The sequence below is a fragment of the Oratosquilla oratoria genome, chromosome 12 (assembly GCF_046742065.1).
Source record: "Oratosquilla oratoria isolate Oo_2021 chromosome 12, ASM4674206v1, whole genome shotgun sequence".
Taxonomy (NCBI): domain Eukaryota; kingdom Metazoa; phylum Arthropoda; class Malacostraca; order Stomatopoda; family Squillidae; genus Oratosquilla; species Oratosquilla oratoria.
In genome coordinates, this window is record NC_134788.1 from 66,691,155 (window position 1) to 66,712,938 (window position 21,784).

Sequence of the window (21,784 nt, forward strand, 5' to 3'; positions counted from 1 at the left end):
ACCCCTCCACCCTCCCTCTTATCTTAGCACCTCCTGGATGACGGGTCATCCCTGCACCTGCTGTTGAAATAAGGCTGTTTATTCAGATTGTCATGATTATAGATAACATGATTAAACAAAATAACTCCTTTGAAAGTAAAAAGACTTGATTGATTTTTCCATTTCAGTAAATTGATGTAAAGACAATTCACTGATTTCAATGTAAATTTAAGCTAGGTCTTAGGATAGTTGCAGTACTGATTGGTTAGTGTTCCGTGAGGCAATCTAAGGGTAAGGGCTAAGGCACCTATATATGCACTTTTTAAATGTAATGGTAGAGTTGTTTTTGGCTCCGCATATATTACATTGATGGAACATGTTACATGGTAGGTGTTAGTAAGAATAGTATAAAAGGAAGGTCCTACATTGTTTTTGACATGCTCAGGTGGTTTGTTGACCCATGAAACCGTCACATGCCAAGTTGTATGTCAATTAGGGCAGAAGTTTTGGTTATACTGATCATATCTAAATTGACAACTTGATAGTTGCCATGAAAAGGCAAATTTGGTATGATGGAGGTGTTCCACATTACTTTTGACATAGGTGATTTGTTGACCTATAAAACCCAAGTATTCCAAATTTCATTAAAATTGGACGGGTGGTTTCGAGTTTATGCATATTTCTTTACCAAAATCTTTACAAACTACCACCCTTAATTCTCACACTTTATGGTAAAATCTAGCCAAAAAATTGGAATAGAAAAATCATTTAGAAAATTGTAGCTCCCTTATTTTTCAAGCTATTTAAAAAAAATAATAAGTGTTTTGTTTCTAATGAAATGGCTTTTCATATGCAACAAGAATTTAAGGGTTGTTATTATTATTTTTTTTTTGTGCCCGTACCTATATGCGTCAGTCTCACAGCTGCAAACTTGAACTCTATCATTGGCTAGCTCTAATCATTGTGAGCATTTTGAGCTTAATATGTTAACATTGGCAGCAATTAAAAAGTTGAGATTGGCAATTATCTTTATGTTTATCAATGTGTGTATTCTATTTACTTACATTGTTATTGGGGATGGAGCTCCATTCAGTCCTCCTCAGTAGGAAAATCACATACATACGTATACCAAGGTTTTTTCCCCCTTACAAGGGAGGTAGCCAAAAAGAAAAAGGCATAAAATCATTCCATCCCTAAATACACTCCCCTCCACCCTCCCTCCCATCTTAGCACCTCCTGGATGACGGGTCATCCCTGCACCTTGTCCACTGCCCTGGGTCAGAGGCAGTGTCACAAGGCACAGCACATCCACAGCAAGGCCGCTTCATTAAATCGTCGACCCCCCCCCCTCTCTGTTCCCCCATGCATAAAAGGAGAAGACGGGGAGAAATCCCTTCGGGCTGCGTCAAATTTTGCTCACACATACTACCTCACCACCCATTCCACCTCATCCATCACAACATCATCCATATACAACCATTCTCCATTCACCCTGTCTTCTGTCCTCTCCCGTCCTTCCTCAACAGACATTCCCCTCTTCCCCAAAGCCCCCTTCACCCCATCCATCCATCTCATCCTAGGACATCCCCTCATGTTCACTCCCTCCACATCTGCCTTCCATACCTCTTTTACTAGCCGTTCTTCACTCATTCTTTCCATGTGTCCAAACCATCCTAATACTCTTTCATCAACCTTATCTCCCAACTCCCTTTCCACCCCTGTTCTCCTCCTCATTTCTCACTCTATCTAGCCTAGTAACCCCCATCATACTTCTCAGACACCTCATCTCAAACACATTCAAACTCCTTCTCTCTTCCTCTTTTATGTTCCAATGTTTCTGCCCCATACAGTGCTGTCAGCACAATCACTCCTTCATACAGTAGGAAAATCAAGAATTCATAAAGTTCAGTTGCAATTCAGTGGGCACTGATTATGATATTTTTGTGAGTAAAATATTTCTTTATATTCACTCCACATGTCCATGTCATATCAATTAGAAGTCATTGCATTATAATATGAGCAGTTATACCTCTCCTTAAGCAGTCATACATAGGTACTGGATGAAGGTCATGTGACCTATATGTTCAGCTTGGGTAGGTGAGGCCTCTGATTTGTGTTCTCTTTGTCTTCCCTCAATCTTGACCAGGTGTGACCACTAGTATAAGACTTTCCTACAAATTAAATTTAGTCTCCTGATTGGCCAAAAATTGAGTAAGTCTCCTTATACATTGTATGACAGTGTAAGCCTGATTTAAGGTCTTCTCTTTTTCTGTATGAGGCTGATGGAGAGGGGGTGTCACCAATGGGACCTTTCGCAGTAAGTGATTTGATACCAGATACCGCCAGATTTTGTAATTCTTGCCGGAAAATAAATACTTTTTTGGGCAAGTTTTATAAGCTTACAGAGGTGTGTCGTTGTACATTATTGTGTCTGAAATTTAAGTCAATTAATTTCATGATTGCAAATGGCATATAACATTGTTTGTGCCTCTATTTATAATTACAGATGATATTCGTAAAACAGCCTATAATTGTATCAAGCCAAGCAATTTGTCATTTTCTACCGACTTCAATGGACGTATACTGATATATACTTTCATTTGAATGCACCAAGCAATAGGCAAATCCATGTAATGTATAGAAAATATAATTTTGCATCGAAGACAGTAGGACTACGATTTTTCCGGTACAATTAGGTATTGTCTTTCTCTTATTTTTTCTTGAATCTGACGTGCAGTCTGCCACGGCACACACAGAATTAGTCATGTTTATTTGAAAATAGCTCCCAGCAGATCTAAGAGGCCATTGTTTACACAAACGCAACCCACCTCGTACGTCCGCCACCGCTGTTATATTTTGTCTCACAGATTATCTTCATATACAGGGCGTGACAGTGATATCCATTATTTTCCAACGCTCTCAGATAAAATGCTCAAACCGAAATCAACATCCTCTTATTTTTACTGCTCATACTTACTTCAGTAAAAATAATTACCTATTTTTAGTTTTATCTTCTAATTAAATTAACAAAGCCTTATCACACACCAGTAAGTAAAAAATATTACATTAAGAGTCATGTTTTTAATTTTAAATACACTTATGCAGCAATTCATATTGTATATATTTTTTTAAATATCGGTTTCCAAATTAGCTAAGTCACCCCTTTGCCTCGTGAAATCTGAGACAATTGAAAATTCTAGCACTAATAGGCATCTACGAGCCTGACTGCGAAAGGTCCCATTCAGTGAAGCATCTTTGCCATTGATGTGCTGTGTCTTGCTGCATTGCTTCTGACCCAGAGCAGTGGGAGGAATACAGGGATGACCCATCATTCATAATGAGCTAAGGTGAGAGGGAGGAAATGGTGATGGATGGGAGTGAAATGGCTGGGTTTGGGTGTGAACATTTTGACTTAGCTACCTCCCTTATATGGGGGGGAAAAGCCCATGGTGTGTGTATTTACCTAGTTGTATTTTACGGGAAGGGGAGCTATGCTCGTGGTGTCCCGTCTTCATACCTCATTTTATCTAAACTATTTTTAAATTCGTGTATTGTTTTTGCACACACCACTTTTTCATCTAACTTATTCCTAAACTGTCTATTACTCTGTGAGGAAAGCTGTTCTTTTTCAGATCTCTTCTATAGCTGTCTTTCTTGATTTTCTTTCAGTCTCCTCTTGTATTTCTATCATCCCATTTTATTAGATCCTCTCTATCAATAATTTCTATGCCTTTCATGATTCTATAAATAGCTATCAAATCTCCTCTCTTCTTTGCTCTAGTGTCTGTAGCTCAAGTTTTGCTAATCTCTCTTCATATGATAGTTTTGAGTGTTGGTGCCAATTTTGTAATTGCTCTTTGTATTCTTTGTATTCTAGACCTAAAAAAAGCTTTTTTTAGGTCTAGAAATGCACAATCAGCCCATCCATCTCTTTCTTGTATTATATCTATTAGCTTTGAATAGAAACATATTAAATTGGTGACACATGATCGTCCTTGTCTGAATCCAAATTGCCTTGGATTTAGCACGTTTTTTTTTTAAATACTTTACCCATCTACTTTTGACAATTCTTTCACAAATTTTTGCTATTGTACTTGTTAGAGAGACTGGTCTATAGTTGGTAGGGTCTTCTTTATTTCCCCCTTTATATATAGGTACTATATTTGCTTTTTTCCAATCTTTTGGAACTTTTCCTTCTTTCAAGGAACTGTTTATTATGCTGTGTATTTTGTCTGCCAGTTTATTCTTGCATTCTTTCAAAATCCAGTTTGCTATTTCATCTGGTTCATGTGATTTTCTGACATCAAGATTACTCAAGTGTTTCATTATTTCATTCTTTGTTACTTCTATTTCTTTCATAGGGGGGAATTTCTCTTTCCATTCAATCTCCCCAGGTTGTATGCTCTCCCTTGTAAACACTGATTTAAAATGCTTGCTCATAATTTCTGCCATTTCTATTTCCTCTGTGTATTCAACTCCTTGTAATTTCTCTAAATCTTGTTTGTTTTTCAGTTTGTTGTTTACAAATCTGTAAAATAGTTTTGGTTGATCTTTACATTTTTCTATGACATCTTTTTCATATTTTCTCTTTTCCTCTCTGCACACTTGTACATATTCATTTCTATAACAAGTATATGTTTTCCATTTTTCAGGTCTTTTGTATTTCTTCATTTTGGTCCAAGCTTTATCTCTTTTGTCTTTTAACTCCCTACAACTTTTGTTTTACCAGCACTTTACATATTCTTTTTCTTGTTTTTGTCTTGGGACATACTTTTCCACTCCTTTTTTTTTTATAATTTTTTTTCTTCAAAATATTCCATTTCTCTTCCACTGTTTCTTCCTTGTATATTCTTTCCCAGTTTTCTCTTTGAAAGAATTCTCTTATTTTATTAAAAAAAAAAAAATCATATATCATTCTTCCTTTTCTATATTGTTAATTTCTTTTCGTGTATTTTTCCTCATTTAGTTCCAGTTCAATCAATATGTGGTCACTTTTACTTATTGGTGTCTTATATTCAATCTTTTCCACAATTCTAGGTTCAGATGTGATTATTAGGTCTAGTCCCGATGGTTCTTCATTTCTATACCCAGTGTTCTCTTGTATCCACTGTGTCATTGTATGGTCAATAATCATCTCGAGTAGAACATTTCCCTATGAGTCGTCTCCACCCTTTACTGTCATCTCTTCCCAAGCATGGTGTATCATTCGTCCGACATGACTTCGTTACTTACGAAATCTGTTTTAGCATTTTTTTTTCATTTCCGCTCACAAAATTGCATACTACGTTGATACATTATAATTTACAAAATTAGTAATTAATTTTCTATTGTTATATTGCGCCCATGGTCGAAACAAAAAATTTACCAATACCGGTATACACTGTACCCCAGGTAGTTTTTGCAGCTTGCAGGATGGTAATGTAGACCTAAGCTTCAGAACACTTTACCTCACAGGTAATATCCACCATACAATTTCATTTATAACATACAAATTTGCCTCAACCAACTTAATTATCGTACACGACGTCGTAACTTCGGGAGATTTACGTCAAACGAATATTGGTCTGTCATAAAGCCCGTCGTTACTCCGAGTTGTCGTTTACCGAGTAGGTCGTTAAACGAGGAGTACCTGTACAACAATATACAAACAATGCATACGCTCAGTGATGAATTATGCGAGTCCTGCATGGGCTCCTAATCTCAGTGAGGCACACCACAAAACCCTTCAAATCATACAAAACAAAGCCCTAAAAACAATTACAGGCTGCACAAATACAACACCTACAGACCATTTACACCATGAAACAAAAGTCCTCAAAGTCAAGGACCACCTCGACATGAGAGGCACACAAACACTTGCCGCAGCCACCACAAACACATCACGCCCGCTACACTACATAGCAGAACACCCACACACACCAAGAAACATTAAAACAACACCCAAAGACCTGTATCACACACAGATACTCTCTTCTCTTCCTCCACAACCACCAAATTCCAGCCTCCGGAAACATATTCATAATCATATCACTCACCGCTCCATTAACACACTGAAAGACAACACACTGCTGCATGCCAGACCCCCTGATGTCCACCCTTCTGAATCCTCTCTCCCACGAAAGGACAGAGTCCACCTGGCCAGACTGCGGTGTGGCCACCACCCAGCACTTCTAAGCTACCAGAAGAGGCTGGATGACCGCATTGTGAACAGCTGCCCAGGATGTAACACTTCACCCCATACCATACAACACATAATGGAAGACTGCATTATACACAATCATGCACACAAACAACACAACATACATTCTATAAAGGATTTGTGGGAAAACCCAGTTTCGGCTGTGGCATTCCTTGGGGAGACGGGACTGCTCGGACAGACAGTCTAGGGAACGACAACAACAACAACAACCAGTTACACAAAACTTGAAACTCTTCTATAGTGGTACTATGTCTTCAGCCTACAAGGATGACGAGAAAACCCTCAAAAATATAATTTATAAGAACGTCACACCCACCAACCCGGCTTCAAAAATCGACCTCGTCATTTACTATAAGACAAGAAGGACATCCAATTTAGTCTTAAAGAACAGCTGCCTCCCCAAGACAAGTGAAATGCAAGAGGTGAACGTCGTGTAGTTGAGCAGTAGTCGCCACTCAGGTCAGGTCAACCGGGTAGCTGCTTCAGTTAGTGATATGGCGAGTGATTGTGTTACCGTGTTCAGCGCCGAAGAGGTACAATCTCTACTTAGTAGAATTGAAGCCTTGGAGGATGCTGTTAAGTGCCTTAAAGAGGAGAATTGAGTTCTCCGCTCGAAGGCCCAAAATAAAAAAGACAAAATTAGTGATGAGCATGGATGGAATACGGTGAAAAATAAGATGCGGAAAAGTGGAAAAAAGTCCTCACCAGCCCCGCTGAAATGCAAGAACTTGTTTCAAATACTAATGAATCTGCTGGAAGAAGAAATTACTGAAATTCAAGAGAAGAAGGGAAGGGCAGACACTGGATCCCTGCCCACAGGCAAGATTTTGGTAGTAGGAGACAGTCAAGTGAGGTACTTAGACAGGGCTTTCTACGATAAAGATAGGAAACATAGGACGCAGGTGTGTTTCCCCGACGCGGGCATAGAAAATGTTAGAGATAGGATTGAAGAGTATCTAGTAGGGGAAGGTAAGGACCCAGTAGTTTGCTTAAGTGCCGGGGGAGATGATATAGGTAAGTTAGGTAGTGAGGAATTGTTTGCGCGGTACCGGGATGCGCTAGACAAGATTAGAAATAGGGGAGGTGTTCCTGTTGTATGTGGAATCCTTCTGAGGCATAGAGTTGGAGGCATGTGGCATTCTAGGGCTATTGCAATGAATTGCAGGCTGGCAAAACATTGTAAGGCCAATGGATGGGCATTTGTCGACAACTGGGACTGCTTTTATGGTAAGAATCACCTATACACAAGGGACGGGGTGCACTTGTCGCCCAGAGGATTTTGGCTCCTTGCTGATTCCCTTGAGCGAGAAGTAGGCATCCTACAGGGTTTTTTCGGGTAGATTATGTGGGAGTAGGGGGGGAAGTATCGGAATATAGTTTAGGCAATAGAAGCAACTTAGAGAGGGACTGTGAAAAGAATCACCAAAGCAGGTGGAGGGAAGATAAACTTAAAGTTTACTATACAAATAGCAGGAGCATAATTAACAAAATTGATTTGCTGCGAGGTAAAGCATGTGTAGAAAATTTCGATATTATAGCTATTACTGAATCCTGGATCAATATGGCTGATAAACATTTCTCTCCGGAAATCGAAATAGAAGGATATAAGTTTTTTTTTCACAAGGATAGGGTTGGCAGGAATGGGGGAGGTGTAGCACTTTTCGTTAAGAATACATTAAACTGTATTATCAACAATTCGATTAAGGAAGAGGACTACGAAATCTATTTGGGTAGAGATTATAGGCAAGAATAAGAAAGTTATTATTGGCGTCATGTATAGACCTCCTAACCTCAGCATTGAGCAGACTGATCCCATGATTCATGAAATTCACAGAGCGGCCCAATACAAAAATGTGATCATGGGAGATTTTTTATATATAATTAAAAATAAACTTCACTCAATTTGGAACTTTTGTCAGTTTTTGGCCGAGCCAACAGAATTGATCGAGGTACTATGTTTCCCGACATTTTGAAGAATGGGCGTATAAGAAATTGTCTTCGCGTTCTTCTTATTCTTTTTCTTCTTCGCATTCTTCTTTGCGTTCTTCTTCCTCGCGTTCTTCTTCGCATTCTTCTCATTCTACTTCGTGTTCTTCGCGTTTTTCTTCGCGTTCTTCTTCGTGCTGGGGAACTTTTGTCAATTTTTGGCCGAGCCAACAGAATTGATCGAGGTACTATGTTTCCTGACATTTTGAAGAATGGGCGTATAAGATATTGTCTTCGCGTTCTTCTCCTTCTTCTTCTTCTTTGCGTTCTTCTTCCTCGCGTTCTTCGCATTCTTCTTTGCGTTCTTCCTCGCGTTCTTCTTCGCATTCTTCTTCGCATTCTTCTCATTCTACTTCGTGTTCTTCGCGTTCTTGTTCGCGTTCTTCTTCGTGTTCTTTGTGCTGGGGATCCCGTGTTGGGGTTTCGCCCCGGGGTCGAGGCCGAAGGGGAAAACGAGGGATTTGAGCGCTGAAAGCTGCGGCCATAGGCCGCTGTTTGCGCAGCCAAGCCCCCGGCCGAGCCAACAGAATTGATCGAGGTACTATGTTTCCCGACATTTTGAAGAATGAGCATATAAGATATTGTCCCGTGGCCTTAAAGATGAATATATGGAATTATTTCCAAAATTGTACAAAAACATAAAAAGGTTAAAACCTAGAATAGCTATGATAAATGATTTCCAACGTATAGTTCGAAAGTTTGGTGAGCTATTAAAGGACAATCCTGATTACAAATATTCTGGCTCAAGGGAAGAGTATCTTAGTTTACCAGCTAATAAAGAAGACATTGAAGAAAAAGCGTATAGCTGTCATAGAATTTGGTTGTCTTGCTACTACAACATGTCCATTGACGGCAAATCAGCTTTAGCTTTGGAGAGAAAACGACAGAGGCATTATTGGATGTGGGTTACTAAAACAAAGGGAATAGAAAGACAAGAGGTTTATCGTAATAAGATATTGTCCCGTGGCCTTAAAGATGAACATATGGAATTATTTCCAAAATTGTACAAAAACATAAAAAGGTTAAAACCTAGAATAGCTATGATAAATGATTTCCAACGAATAGTTCGAAAGTTTGGTGAGCTATTAAAGGACAATCCTGATTACAAATATTCTGGCTCAAGGGAAGAATATCTTAGTTTACCAGCTAAACTGCGAGTGAAGAGAGCTCCTAGCGCCGCAGGCCAAAGCGGTGATGTTAGTCATCACCGAAGGTCGCTTGTAATTATAGAAAAATTGACTGGGAAACTTTAATAGGAGATCATGAAGCGAAGAAATTCCTAGATGTGGTGCAGGATAATTTCCTAATACAAGTGATTACTGATCCTACAAGGGGACAAAATACCCTGGACTTAATTTTAACAAATAATGAGCACCAAATTAGCAGCGTAATAGTGGGAGATAGTCTAGGCTCTAGTGATCATCAAGAAATAATATTTAATGTTATTTGGGAAAAATTAAAAAGTACGAATAACGTTCAAGTACCAGACTTCAGGAAAGCAAATTTTGACAATATAAAAACCTATTTGAAATTTAATACGAAATGTCTTACGGACGTTTCAAACATTGTCGGTTCTTGTTGTGGGGCTGGGAGTCAGGTCGGGACAAAGAGTCGGGTCACAGAGGGTAATATGCATACCTTAGGTCAGGTCATTTGGGGGCAAGGGCCCAACAGTCAGGTCAGCAATTTAGAAGAAATGTATAGCAATCTAACTGATCTAATTATTAATGCACAAACCACATTTATCCCCCTAAAGTCAATACGGAAAAATAGTAATACTACCAAATGGATGACGGGCAGATTGAAACATGAGATCGGAATGAAAAGAGGACTTTACATAAAAATAGAAAACGGGAAATCACACCTTAGATCAAGATATAAGGAAATAGCAAAGCTGGTTAAAAGGAGTACACATACATCGAAACGTAATTATGAAATCAAGGTTGCCAATCAAGCAAAATCCAACCCAAAGGGTTTCTTTCACCTCTATAGAACAAAAAATAAAGAAAGAATAGGACCAATTAAAATGATGAAAATGTCATGATAGAATCGGAGGAAAAAATGAGGGAGGAGTTTAACAATTATTTCCTATCGGTGTTTACTAATGAGAGGTTAGATAAAGTACCTGACTGCGATCCAATTTACAGATGGGATGAAGAAAGTAGTCTATCTAATATCAGCATTAGTAAAGAAGAAGTAGTCAAGCAGATTGAAAGACTTACAGCTACAAAATCTCCGGGTCCAGACGAAATTTTTCCAAGAATGCTTAAGGAGTGTAACTTTGAAATCTGCGACCAGTTAACTGAAATATTCAATAAATCGGTAGACACTGGTTTTGTGCCAACTGCTTGGAGGCAGGCAAACGTTGTTCCTGTTTTTAAGAAGGGAGATAGATCGTCTATATGCAACTACAGGCCAATCAGTTTGACATCGGTTATGGGAAAAATGCTTGAATCAATAATAGTAAATAGACGCAGAGAACACATCGAAGGACATAATTTAATTTGTGATTCACAGCATGGTTTCTCCAAGGGTAAGTCATGTGTGACTAATCTTCTATCCTTTTACACTAAAGTATATAAGGCGTCAGATAACAATGACTAAGTCATTCTTTGTCAACAATTTGACCAGTCAACACCTGAAGATGGCCAGTTAAGGCCAAAAGACATCTAGAGCAAAATACCATGGACTTCAGTACTCTACTCAGAAATCTGCATCCACATTGGTGCGTAACATAGAAAAGAAATTCTATAAACAGAATAATGCTATCACAGCTGTTGACTTTAACAATACATGCATTATCAATGGCCTACTTACAATATCTATATATATGTATATATATATATTTACCTAGTATTATACAGGAAGGGAGCTATGCTCGTGGTGACCCGTCTTTGTATCTTTCAGCATCAAGTTTATTCTTTAAAATCGTGAATAGTATTTGTACACACTGTTTTTTCATCTAAGTTATTCCATATATCCAGTATTCTGTGTGGGAAGCTATTCTTTTTCCTATCTCTTCTATAGTTGTCCCTTTTGAGTTTCTTTTCATGACCTCTAGTTTTTCCAATGTCATTTTTTAGTAAATCTTTAGGATTTCCATTCTTTTCATGATTCTATATATAGTCAGTAGATCACTTTCTCTTCTTTGGTCTAGTGTTGGTAGTTCTAGCTTCGATAATCTTTGTTCGTATGTTAATTTGGAAAGAGCTGGTGCCAACTTTGTTGTTGCTCTCTGTATTCTTTCTAGTTTCCTTATATTCTTTTTAGTACTGGGTGTCCATAGTGTCGCTGCATATTCCAGTTTTGGTCTAATCAATGTGACTAATATTTTTTTTATCATTTCTTCATCCAAGTATTCAGATGCCACTTTCATTGACCTTAGCAGGTAGTATGTTTCACCTACTATTTTGTTTATAGGTTTGTCCGGTGTCATGTCATTGCTGATTATCACTTCAAGGTCCTTTTTCGAGTGCACTTTTTCTATTTCATTTTCACCAATTTTGTAATTTTTTGACATTCTGTTTTTGCTTTTACCAAACTCCATTATGCTACACTTCTTGACATCAAAGTTTACCTCCCACCTTTGAGTCCATTTCCAGATTGTGTCCAGGTATGATTGTAATGAGTCACAGTCCTCATTTGTTGATACTGTCTTTAATATTTTTGCATCGTCTGCGAAGAAATTCATTTAACATTCAACCCCTTCGTCCATGTCGTTTATGTACCGTTATATGGCAAACATGATTGGAGCCAGTACTGACCTTTGTGGAACCCCACTTATCATTTCTTCCCATTTCGAGTATTTGTCTGTAATTACAACCCTCATTTTTCTCCCAGTCAGGAAGTCTTCCATCCATTTTGATAAATTACCTGCAATGCCACCTATTGATTCTAATTTTCCTATTAATTCTTTGTGTGGTACTTTGTCAAATGCCTTTTGTAGATCTAGATAGGCACAGTCTGCCCATCCTTCTCTCTCATCTATTATATCTATTATTCTCGACTAGAAGCAGATTAGATTTGTTGTACATGATCTTCCTTGTCTAAATCCAAATTGGCTTGGGTTAAGTATAGATTTTTCTTCCAAATGTTTAACCCATCTACTTTTAATCACCTTTTCACATATAGCTACTGTGCTTGTTAGGGAGACTGGTCTGTAGTTAGTTGGATCTTCCTTACTTCCTCCTTTATATACCTGTATTGGTACAATGTTTGCATTTTTCCAGTCTTGTGGTAATTTTCCCTCTTTGAATGAGTATTTTATTATAGTGTGTATTTTATCCGTTAGTTCCTCCATGCATTCCTTCAGTATCCAATTGAGTGTGTGTGCGTGTGTGTGCATTTACCTAGTTGTATTTTGCGGGAAGGGGAGCTATGCTCATAGTGTCCCGTGAAGCATCTTTGCCATGGATGTACTGTGTCTTGCTGCATTGCTTTTGACCCAGAGCAGTGGGAGGGATACAGGGATAACCCATCATTCATAATGAGCTAAGATGAGGGGGAGGAAATGGTACTGGGAATGGGTGTGAGCCTTTTTGACTGAGCTACCTCCCTTATAAGGGGGAAAAGGCCTTAATGTGTGTGTGTATATATATATGTATATATATATATTATATATGTGTGTGTGTGTGTGTTTACCTAGTTGTATTATACAGGAAGAGAGCTGTGCTTGTCGTGACCCGTCTTTGTATCTTTCAGCATCAAATATGTTCTTAAATTCTTGTATAGTTTTTGCACACACTGTAGCCTCATCCAGTTTGCTCCAGATCCACTCTGTGTGGGAAGCTATTCTTTTTCAGATCTCTTCTATAACTATCCTTTTTGAGTTTTTCATGTCCTCTTGTTTTTCTCCTATCCCACTTTGATAAATCATCTCTGTCTAGGACTTCCATCCCTTTCATAAGTCTGTAAATGGTCAGTAGATTTCCTCTTTCTCTTCTTTCTTCCAGGGTTGGTAGTTCTAGTTTGGACAATCTTTGTATGTCAATTTAGAGTGCTAGTGCCATCTTTATTGTTGCTCTTTGAATTCTTTCTACATACATACATATACCAAGGCTTTTTCCCCCTTCCAAGGGAGGTAGCCAAAAAGGGAAAGGCATAAAAACACTCCCACCCATTTCATTCCTAAATACACTCCACACCCCTCCCACCCTTCCTCTCATCTGTGCACCTCCTGGATGACGGGCCATCCCTGCACCCCGCCCACCGCCCTGGGTCAGAAGCAGTGTCGCAAGACACAGCACATCCACAGCAAGGCCGCTTCACCCAATCGGCGACCCCCCCTCTCCATCCCCCTTTGCATATAAGGAGAGGACGGGGAGAAATCCCTTCGGGCTGCGTCAAAATCTACTCACACACACCACCCCACCCCCCACCCCCCCGCCCACCCCTCCTCACGCAGTCACGCAGTCACTGCAGTCACTGCAGTCACAACTTTCTAATTTTTTTATATTGTTTTTAGTACTGGTTGTCCATAATGTTGCAGCATACCCCAATCTTTGACTTATCAGTGTAACTAATATTTTCTTTACCATTTCCTCATTGAAATAGTTAAAGACCACTTTCATTGATCTTAGTAAATTGAAGGTTTCTCCAACTATTTTGTTGATTTTGTTGATATGCTTGTCTGGTGACATGTCTTTGCTGATAATTACTCCTAGGTCCCTTTCCAAGATAACTTTTTTAACTTCCTTTGTACCAATTTTATATTGCCCTGATATTCTATTTTTACTTTTTCCAAACTCCATTATACTACATTTCTTGATGTTGAAGTTCACTTCCCACTTTTGACTCCATTCCCAGACTTTGTCCAGGTCTTTCTGTAGTGATTCACAGTCTTCCTCTGTACTTACTTTCTTTAGCAGTTTTGCATCATCTGCAAAGAAGTTCATATAACATTTCACTCCTTCATGTCATTTATTTATATGGCAAACATTATCGGAGCCAATACAGAACCTTGTGGGACTTGACTTATTATTTCTTCCCAGGTCGAGATTTTGTCTCTAAGTACCACCCTCATTTTTCTCCCATTCAAGAAATCTTCCATCCATTCCAATAACTTTCCTTGTCCACCACCTATTGTTTCAATTCTTTTTAATAGCTTTTTGTGTGGTACTTTATCAAGTGCTTTTTGTAGATCCAGGAAAGCACAATCCGCCCATCCGACCCTTTCCTGCATTATTTCTCTTAGCCTTTAGTAAAAGCAAATCAAGTTAGTGACAATTGATCTTCGGTGTCTAAATCCAAATTGTTTTGGATTCAGTATATTATTTTCTTCCAGATGTTTAATTCATCTACTTTTGATACATATACCAAAAGCTTTTTCCCCCTTACACGGGGGTAGCCAAAAAAAAAAAGGCATAGAAAGCTGAAGGAGATGTGGGCAACAATGGACGCCACCTACTTTACCGAACTTGCCAATTCAATGCCCAGAAGGATCCAGAACTGGGAATAATCATCACTAGAGATATGTCCCCTGATAAACAGATAGATAAAATCATTGGAGAAACCTACAACTTGCTAAGGTTAATAAAGGTGGCTTTTACCTACTTGGATGAAGAAATGGTGAAGAAAATACCAGTCACACTGATAAGACCAAGACTGGAGTACACAGTGACACTATGGACACCCAGTACTAAAAAGAATATAAGGAAAATTGAAAGAATCCAAAAAGCAACTATGAAGGTGGCCCCAACATTTCAAAACTGCCATATTAGGAGTTATTGTCAAAACTGGAATTACCAATTCTGGAACAAAGAAGAGAGAGGTGACCTATTGACCATTTATAGAATCATAAGAGGTATGGAAATCCTTGATAGAGAAGATTTACTGAATTGGGATAAAAGAAATACAAGGGAACATGAAAAGAAACTCAAAAAGGACAATTATAGAAGGTATCTGAAAAAGAACAGCTTTCCACACTGAGTGGTGGATGTCTGGAACAATAGTGTGTGCAAACACCACAGATGAATTTAAGAGCAAATGAGATACAAAGACGAATACCACGAACGTAGCTCCCTTTCCCGTAAGATACAACTAGGTAAATACACACACACACACAAAGTGGGTTAAGGAAAACACTAGATGTAGAAACAACGAGGACCCATCAAATCTAGACTTACTATTAACTTCTGAACCAAATATTGTGAACAAAATGGAGTATAAAACACTAATTGGAAAGAGTGACCATATACTAATACATACATACATACATATACCAAGACTTTTTCCCCCTTCCAAGGAAGGTAGCCAAAAAGGGAAAGGCACAAAAACACTCCCACCCATTTCATCCCTAAATACACTCCACACCCCTCCCACCCTTCCTCTCATCTGAGCACCTCCTGGATGACGGGTCATCCCTGCACCCTGCCCACCGCCCTGGGTCAGAAGCAGTGTCGCAAGACACAGTACATCCACAGCGAGGCCGCTTCATTTAATCGGCGACCCCCCCTCTCCGTCCCCCTTTGCATATAAGGCGAGGACGGGGAGAAATCCCTTCGGGCTGCGTCAAAATTCACTCACACATACTACCCCACCCCCCACTTCCCCGCCCATTCCTCCTCATGCAGTCACAACATCATCCATATACAACCATTCTCCACTCACCTCTGTCTTCCGTCCTCTCCCTTCCTTCCTCAACAGACATTCCCCTCTTCCCCAAAGCCCCCTTCACCCCATCCATTCACCTCATCCTAGGACGTCCCCTCATGTTCACTCCCTCCACATCTGCCTTCCATACCTCTTTTACTAGTCTTTCTTCACTCATTCTTTCCATGTGTCCAAACCATCCTAATATTCTTTCATCAACCCTATCTCCCAAATCCTTTTTCACCCCTGTTCTCCTCCTCACCTCCTCATTTCTCACTCTATCTAGCCTAGTAACCCCCACCATACTTCTCAGACACCTCATCTCAAACACATTCAAACTCCTTCTCTCTTCTTCTCTTATGTTCCACGTTTCTGCCCCATACAGTGCTGTTGGCACAATCACTCCTTCATACAGTCTCCTCTTCGCATCCATTCCCAAATGTCTATTCCTCATTACACTCTTTAAACCACCAAGGCATTTACTCGCTTCTCTCAATCTACATTCTACCTCCACCTTCACTTCACCTTTTCCTGCTACACTTGCACCCAAGTAACTAAAACTATCCACTTCCTCCAGTCGCTCTCCCTTAATGTTCACTTCCAGTCTACTGCCACTTTCACCCCTTGTACATCTCATCACCTTACTTTTACCCACATTTATCTTTAGCTTTCTTCTATCACATACTCTCCCAAACTCTGCCACCAGCTTCCTCAATCCCTCCTCTGACCCTGCCACAAGCGCAGTGTCGTCCGCAAACAACAGCTGGCTCACCTCCCACTTTTCTCCATTTTCTTTAACCATCTCCAATCCCTGACTCACTACCCTAGCATTCACCTCTCGCACCACCCCATCCATGTATAAGTTGAACAGCCAGGGCGACATAACGCATCCTTGACGAAGTCCCACCTTTACTTCAAACCACTCACTCTCTCCATTTCTAATCCTAACACATGCTCTACTACTCTCATAAAAACTCTTGACAGCTCCCAAAAGCTTTCCTCCTATCCCATAAATCTGCATAACCTCCCACAGTGCCTTTCTGTCTACCCTATCATAAGCCTTTTCCAGATCCATGAAAGCCCAAAAAACATCCTTCCCCTTACCTATAGCTTTCTCACATATCTGTCTTACCACAAAGATCTGATCTACACAACCTCTACCCGTCCTAAATCCACACTGTTCCTCACCAATTACTCCCTCTGTTCCTCTCCTAATCCTCTCAATTAAGATCCTCCCATAAGCCTTCCCTACTACACTCAACAGGCTAATCCCTCTGAAACTACTACATTCACACTTGTCCCCTTTTCCCTTGTAAAGAGGAACTATACAGGCACTACTCCAGTCCTCCGGTACTCTACCCTCTCTCCAGCAAACATTAAATAACCTCACCAACCAGTCCACCATCACTGCACCTCCCTTTTTCAGACATTCTGCATGACATCCATCCAGACCAGGTGCCTTACCTGCTTTCATCATCTTTACAGCTGCCTTCACCTCATCCTTCCTTATTTCTCCTTCATTCTCCTCACTCATCACTCTCATTTTCTTCGCATTTCCCACTACAGCTATCTTTCCTTCCCTATCCTCCTTCACATTCAGCAACTCCCTAAAATATTCTGCCCATCTTCCCCTCACTGCCATCTCTTCCATTATCAACTCTCCATCTGTACCTTCTACCTTTTCTTCCCTACTTGATTCGCCTCCTCTTCCTCTCTTAATTTCTTTCCAAAACATCTTTTTATTACTTTCAAAATTTTCTGTCATACTCCTACCCCATTTCACATCTGCTCTCCTCTTTGCCTCCTTTACCTTTTGCTTTACTTCTCTTTTCTTTTCTTTGTATGTCTCATATGACTCCCCTGTCCTCTTTTGTAACCAATCTGTGAATGCTCGCTTCTTCTCTTCTACAGCCTTCTTTGTTTCCTCATCCCACCATTCACTACCCTTTCTTCTATTTCCCCCTGTCCTTCTTGTTCCACACACCATCCTTGCACACTTTAAGACTCCCTCCTTGAACCATCCCCATTCCTCCTCCACACCCATCTCTGCTCTATCCTTTACTCCCTCCCACTCCTCCTTCAGCTTCTTTTCGTACTCCTTCTCCTTTTCCTTTTCATTCAAGGAGTTCACTCTAAGAACCTCCCTACCTTTTGTCCCTTTCCTCCTTCTCCATCTATCCTCCACTCTCAGCTTACCTTCCACAAGAAAATTATCTGATATTCCCCCACCCTCTCCCCTTAGCACATGTACATCCTTAACTCTTCCTATCATAATCCTATTTACCACTACATAATCCATTAGCGCTCTATCTACCACCCTTCCCTCCACCACCCTCTCCCATGTGTACTTATGCTTGACTTTCTTCCGAAACACTGTATTTGCTATCATCAACTCTCTTTCTAGACACATTTCCACCATCAACTCTCCACTACGATTCTTTCCTGGAACTCCACACTTCCCAACCACTCCATCGTTTGGACCATTTCCCACCCTAGCATTAAGGTCTCCCAGTACTATTACATTGACATTTCTTCCTAAACCCTCTATGCACTCATTTAAATCTATCCAAAAGGCCTCCCTTTCTTCCATGCTCTTTTCACTGCCTGGCCCATATGCACTTACAAAGACCCACATCTCCTTTCCCAGTTTCACCTTCATCCACATTATCCTTGAGGAAACCTCCTTCCACTCCACTACCCCTTTACCTATCTCCTCACTTACTAGAATAGCCACCCCTTCCCTCCCTCGCCCTCTCTTCACTCCTGATAACCTCCCACTTACACTCCCAAACTTACACTCACCCTTCCCTTTCAACTTAGTTTCACTCAAAGCCAACACATCCAACTTTCTTCTCACAAACATACTACCTATCTCTTCCCTTTTACTCTCATCTGTACCACATCCACGCACATTAAAAGACCCAAACCTTAGGGTGCTGGCCCGAGGCCCTCCAGCACCCCTTATGCCTTTCCTTTGATTTTTAGGAATTTGCCCCTTGGGGCTACAGGGAGAAGGATGCCTAGTCCCTCTCCCCGTCCCTTTCTTCTCGCCTCTTACGATCCAAGTGGGAAAACTTGGTGGCAGTATTCTTTTCCCCCACCACAGGGAATTCCCCCAATCAGAAAGAGAATACTCAGAGAAATGGTACAGGACAGCAACAAGGGGTTGGGGGACAGCATAACGGAGGGACAGTCGTAGTATAAAAGTGTCATCATTTCTGTATGAACAGAATTTCTTCTATCATAGACAAAATGATGTGTGGCTCTGGTCCGTAGGGGCGCCCCATATAGACCCTAAAGTATCGACTGCATGCTACTTTGCCACAATAACAAGTAACCAATACCCCAGACGGGGTAATAGAATTTGAATTAAAAGAACAGCACAGTGTAGGTAGGAATGATAAACATAGAGAAGGAAGATTCATGTACAACAAAATGGATTTTGTAAAACTAAGAAAATCTTTCCAAAACACAAACTGGGATAAATTTTCTAATGAGGAAACAAAGATGGAAGACAAATGGAACATATTCAAAGAAAAATACAAGGAAGGAATTCACAAATATGTACAAAAAAAAAATTATATAAAGTGTATAACAAAAGGTGTAGTGAGGCTAGAGACAAGAGACAAAGCCTGGAAAAAAAAAGAAAAAGAAAAAAATCCAAATAACAAACATATAAAAAACTTAGGAACGAATATGCAGGAAAGAAAAAAATTATGAAAAAGTTATTATAGTCAAATGTGAGGATCAACCTAAACTCTTATACAGATATATTAATGAAAAACTAAAGGATAAACATGAAATAGTGAAATTGTGTGGAGATAAAGAATATATAGATGATACAGAAATGACAGAAGTTATGATCAGACATTTCAGGTCTGTGTTTACAATTGAGAGCTCACAATTTTGGGAAGATGGACAACAAGAAAGATCACCAAAAATGAAAGAAATAAAGGTATCACAGAAAGAAATAAGAGACCAAATAAAAAAACCTAGATGTCAGGAAATCACATGGACTGGGCACAATTGCAAATTGGATACTGAAAGAGTGTATAGATGAACTGACAGACAAATTATACAAGATAATAGACTTTTCACTAAGAAAAGGAAAGGTACCGCAAGATTGGAAAGATGCAAACATAGTACAGGTAAACGTCGACTTACGATGGCCGCGACTTACGATTGTTCGACTTTACGATGACGACGACGACGACGACGATATGATAATTTAACCCCTTCCATACGGTGCCGCACACGTAAACGTCATGAGGAGCAAGTGGATTCGCGACGCTGCCATATCGGCGTCTTGATTATATTTATTGTAGTCGCCCCTGTGTTTTTACATTCTCTCAAATGTGCCTTGAATCCCATTCTCTGTGGTTTTCAAAATTCGCGGGTGAAAGAGAGAACGATCGATATAAGCGGTGACTATATTTTATGATGCGAGTATTATTACGTCACGTCGTACGGCTGGCATTGGCTGCTGCCCGCGAGATTTAAGTTCCGTACTGAAAATACATATTATAGTGTTTGAATATGGTAAAAAAGGATAAAAATAATTAAATAAACTACTGTACATGTTTAATAGGCTATATTCAGTATCTCTGGTGGTTAATATACAGGTAGGCTAGGTACAGTGACCACGGAACAGTGATACACAAATTGGGGATCGACTTACGATGAAATCGTCTTACGATGGCTCTATCGAAACCTAATGCCATCGTAAGTCGACGTTTACCTGTACCTATATCCTCATTAGAGAATTTAACCCAGTTTGTGTGGTGTCCTATCTTCATATCTCATTTTATCTAGACTGTTTTTAAATTTGTGTATTGTTTTAGCACACACCACTTTCTCATCTAACTTGTTCCAAATGTCTATTACTCTATGGGGAAAGCTGTGTGTGTGTGTGTATTGCCCTATTCTATGCACTTCTATTTCTTACTCTTTGCTTTGCACTTCTTTCAGAATTTTTCTTGCTATTTCTTTTTTTTCTTAAGTACCTAAGTTATGTTTTTCCTCTATACCATATACTACTATGTACATACTTTTTTTCCACTGTATCTGTAACCCAGTTTTCTTTCTCTTTGACTACTTTAACAACTGTTGCTTTTGTATTCTCTTGCACTTGTTGGATAATTTCTTTAAAATCTATCTTTTGGTTTTCCTGGTCTTTTTTCCATTACTTTCTGATTTCCCATAGTTCTTCCTCTCCTATATTTCCTCCAACCTTCTTGGTCACCTCCTTAATTTGTTCATTCACCTCTTCTTTTTTTAGGCCTCACTTTTAGTGGTATCTTTGTTTTTCCTTTCATTTTTACTTTGATTAATTCTTTTTCTATTCACTCGTGTCGTACATTACAATGTATTCCATGATTTCTTTCTTTAGCTCTGTAATCTCTTAATTCCATGAAATATTCTTATATCTCATCTCCTTTTCTATGAGGATTTGGAGGGATGGATATCAGAGGGTCTAGCGAAAAATTCTGGTAACACATTGCTGTATACCAGATTTTGTTGTTGAAAAGGTGTGTATGGATTTACTATCCTTAGTATGGGTAATTGATTGGGAATCTGTGTGAGCATGGACTTCTGCGATATGGGCTTCTCTTTTGGGAGTCTGTGATGTTGCTGAGAATATTGTGGAGGGTTTTGCTGATGATGTAAAAGAGGGTTTTGTTGAAGATGCAATGGAATGCTTTGCTTAAGATGAGGTGGAGGGATTTGGTGATGATACAGTGTGATTTTACAAAATAGAGAACTTGTTCTGGACTGTAACAGCAGGAGCAGGATTTATATAGGAGTGGGGATGGGGGAGGGGGACAATTGGTGGTTGAGAAAGGCAGGAAGGTGCCCTAACTGTATTTGATGGAGCGGAGGGAGGAGACGTATCTTTTTGCCGCACCATCCATTTGTCTAAAATGAAGAACTTCCTTGGTACTACCAAGTCTAGCCAGCTAAAGAATGTTTTGTTCAAGAATGTTTTGTTGAGAATGTATTAAGTGAGCTTCTCTGCTATGGAAACAATGG

The 21,784-nt window shown here is 39.6% G+C and overlaps 1 protein-coding gene across 1 annotated transcript in view; it reads left to right on the plus strand.

The window, feature by feature from the left end:
• LOC143031963 (uncharacterized) overlaps positions 1-21,784 on the plus strand; it is a 41,179-nt gene that overhangs the window by 12,538 nt on the left and 6,857 nt on the right. The window lies entirely within an intron of this gene.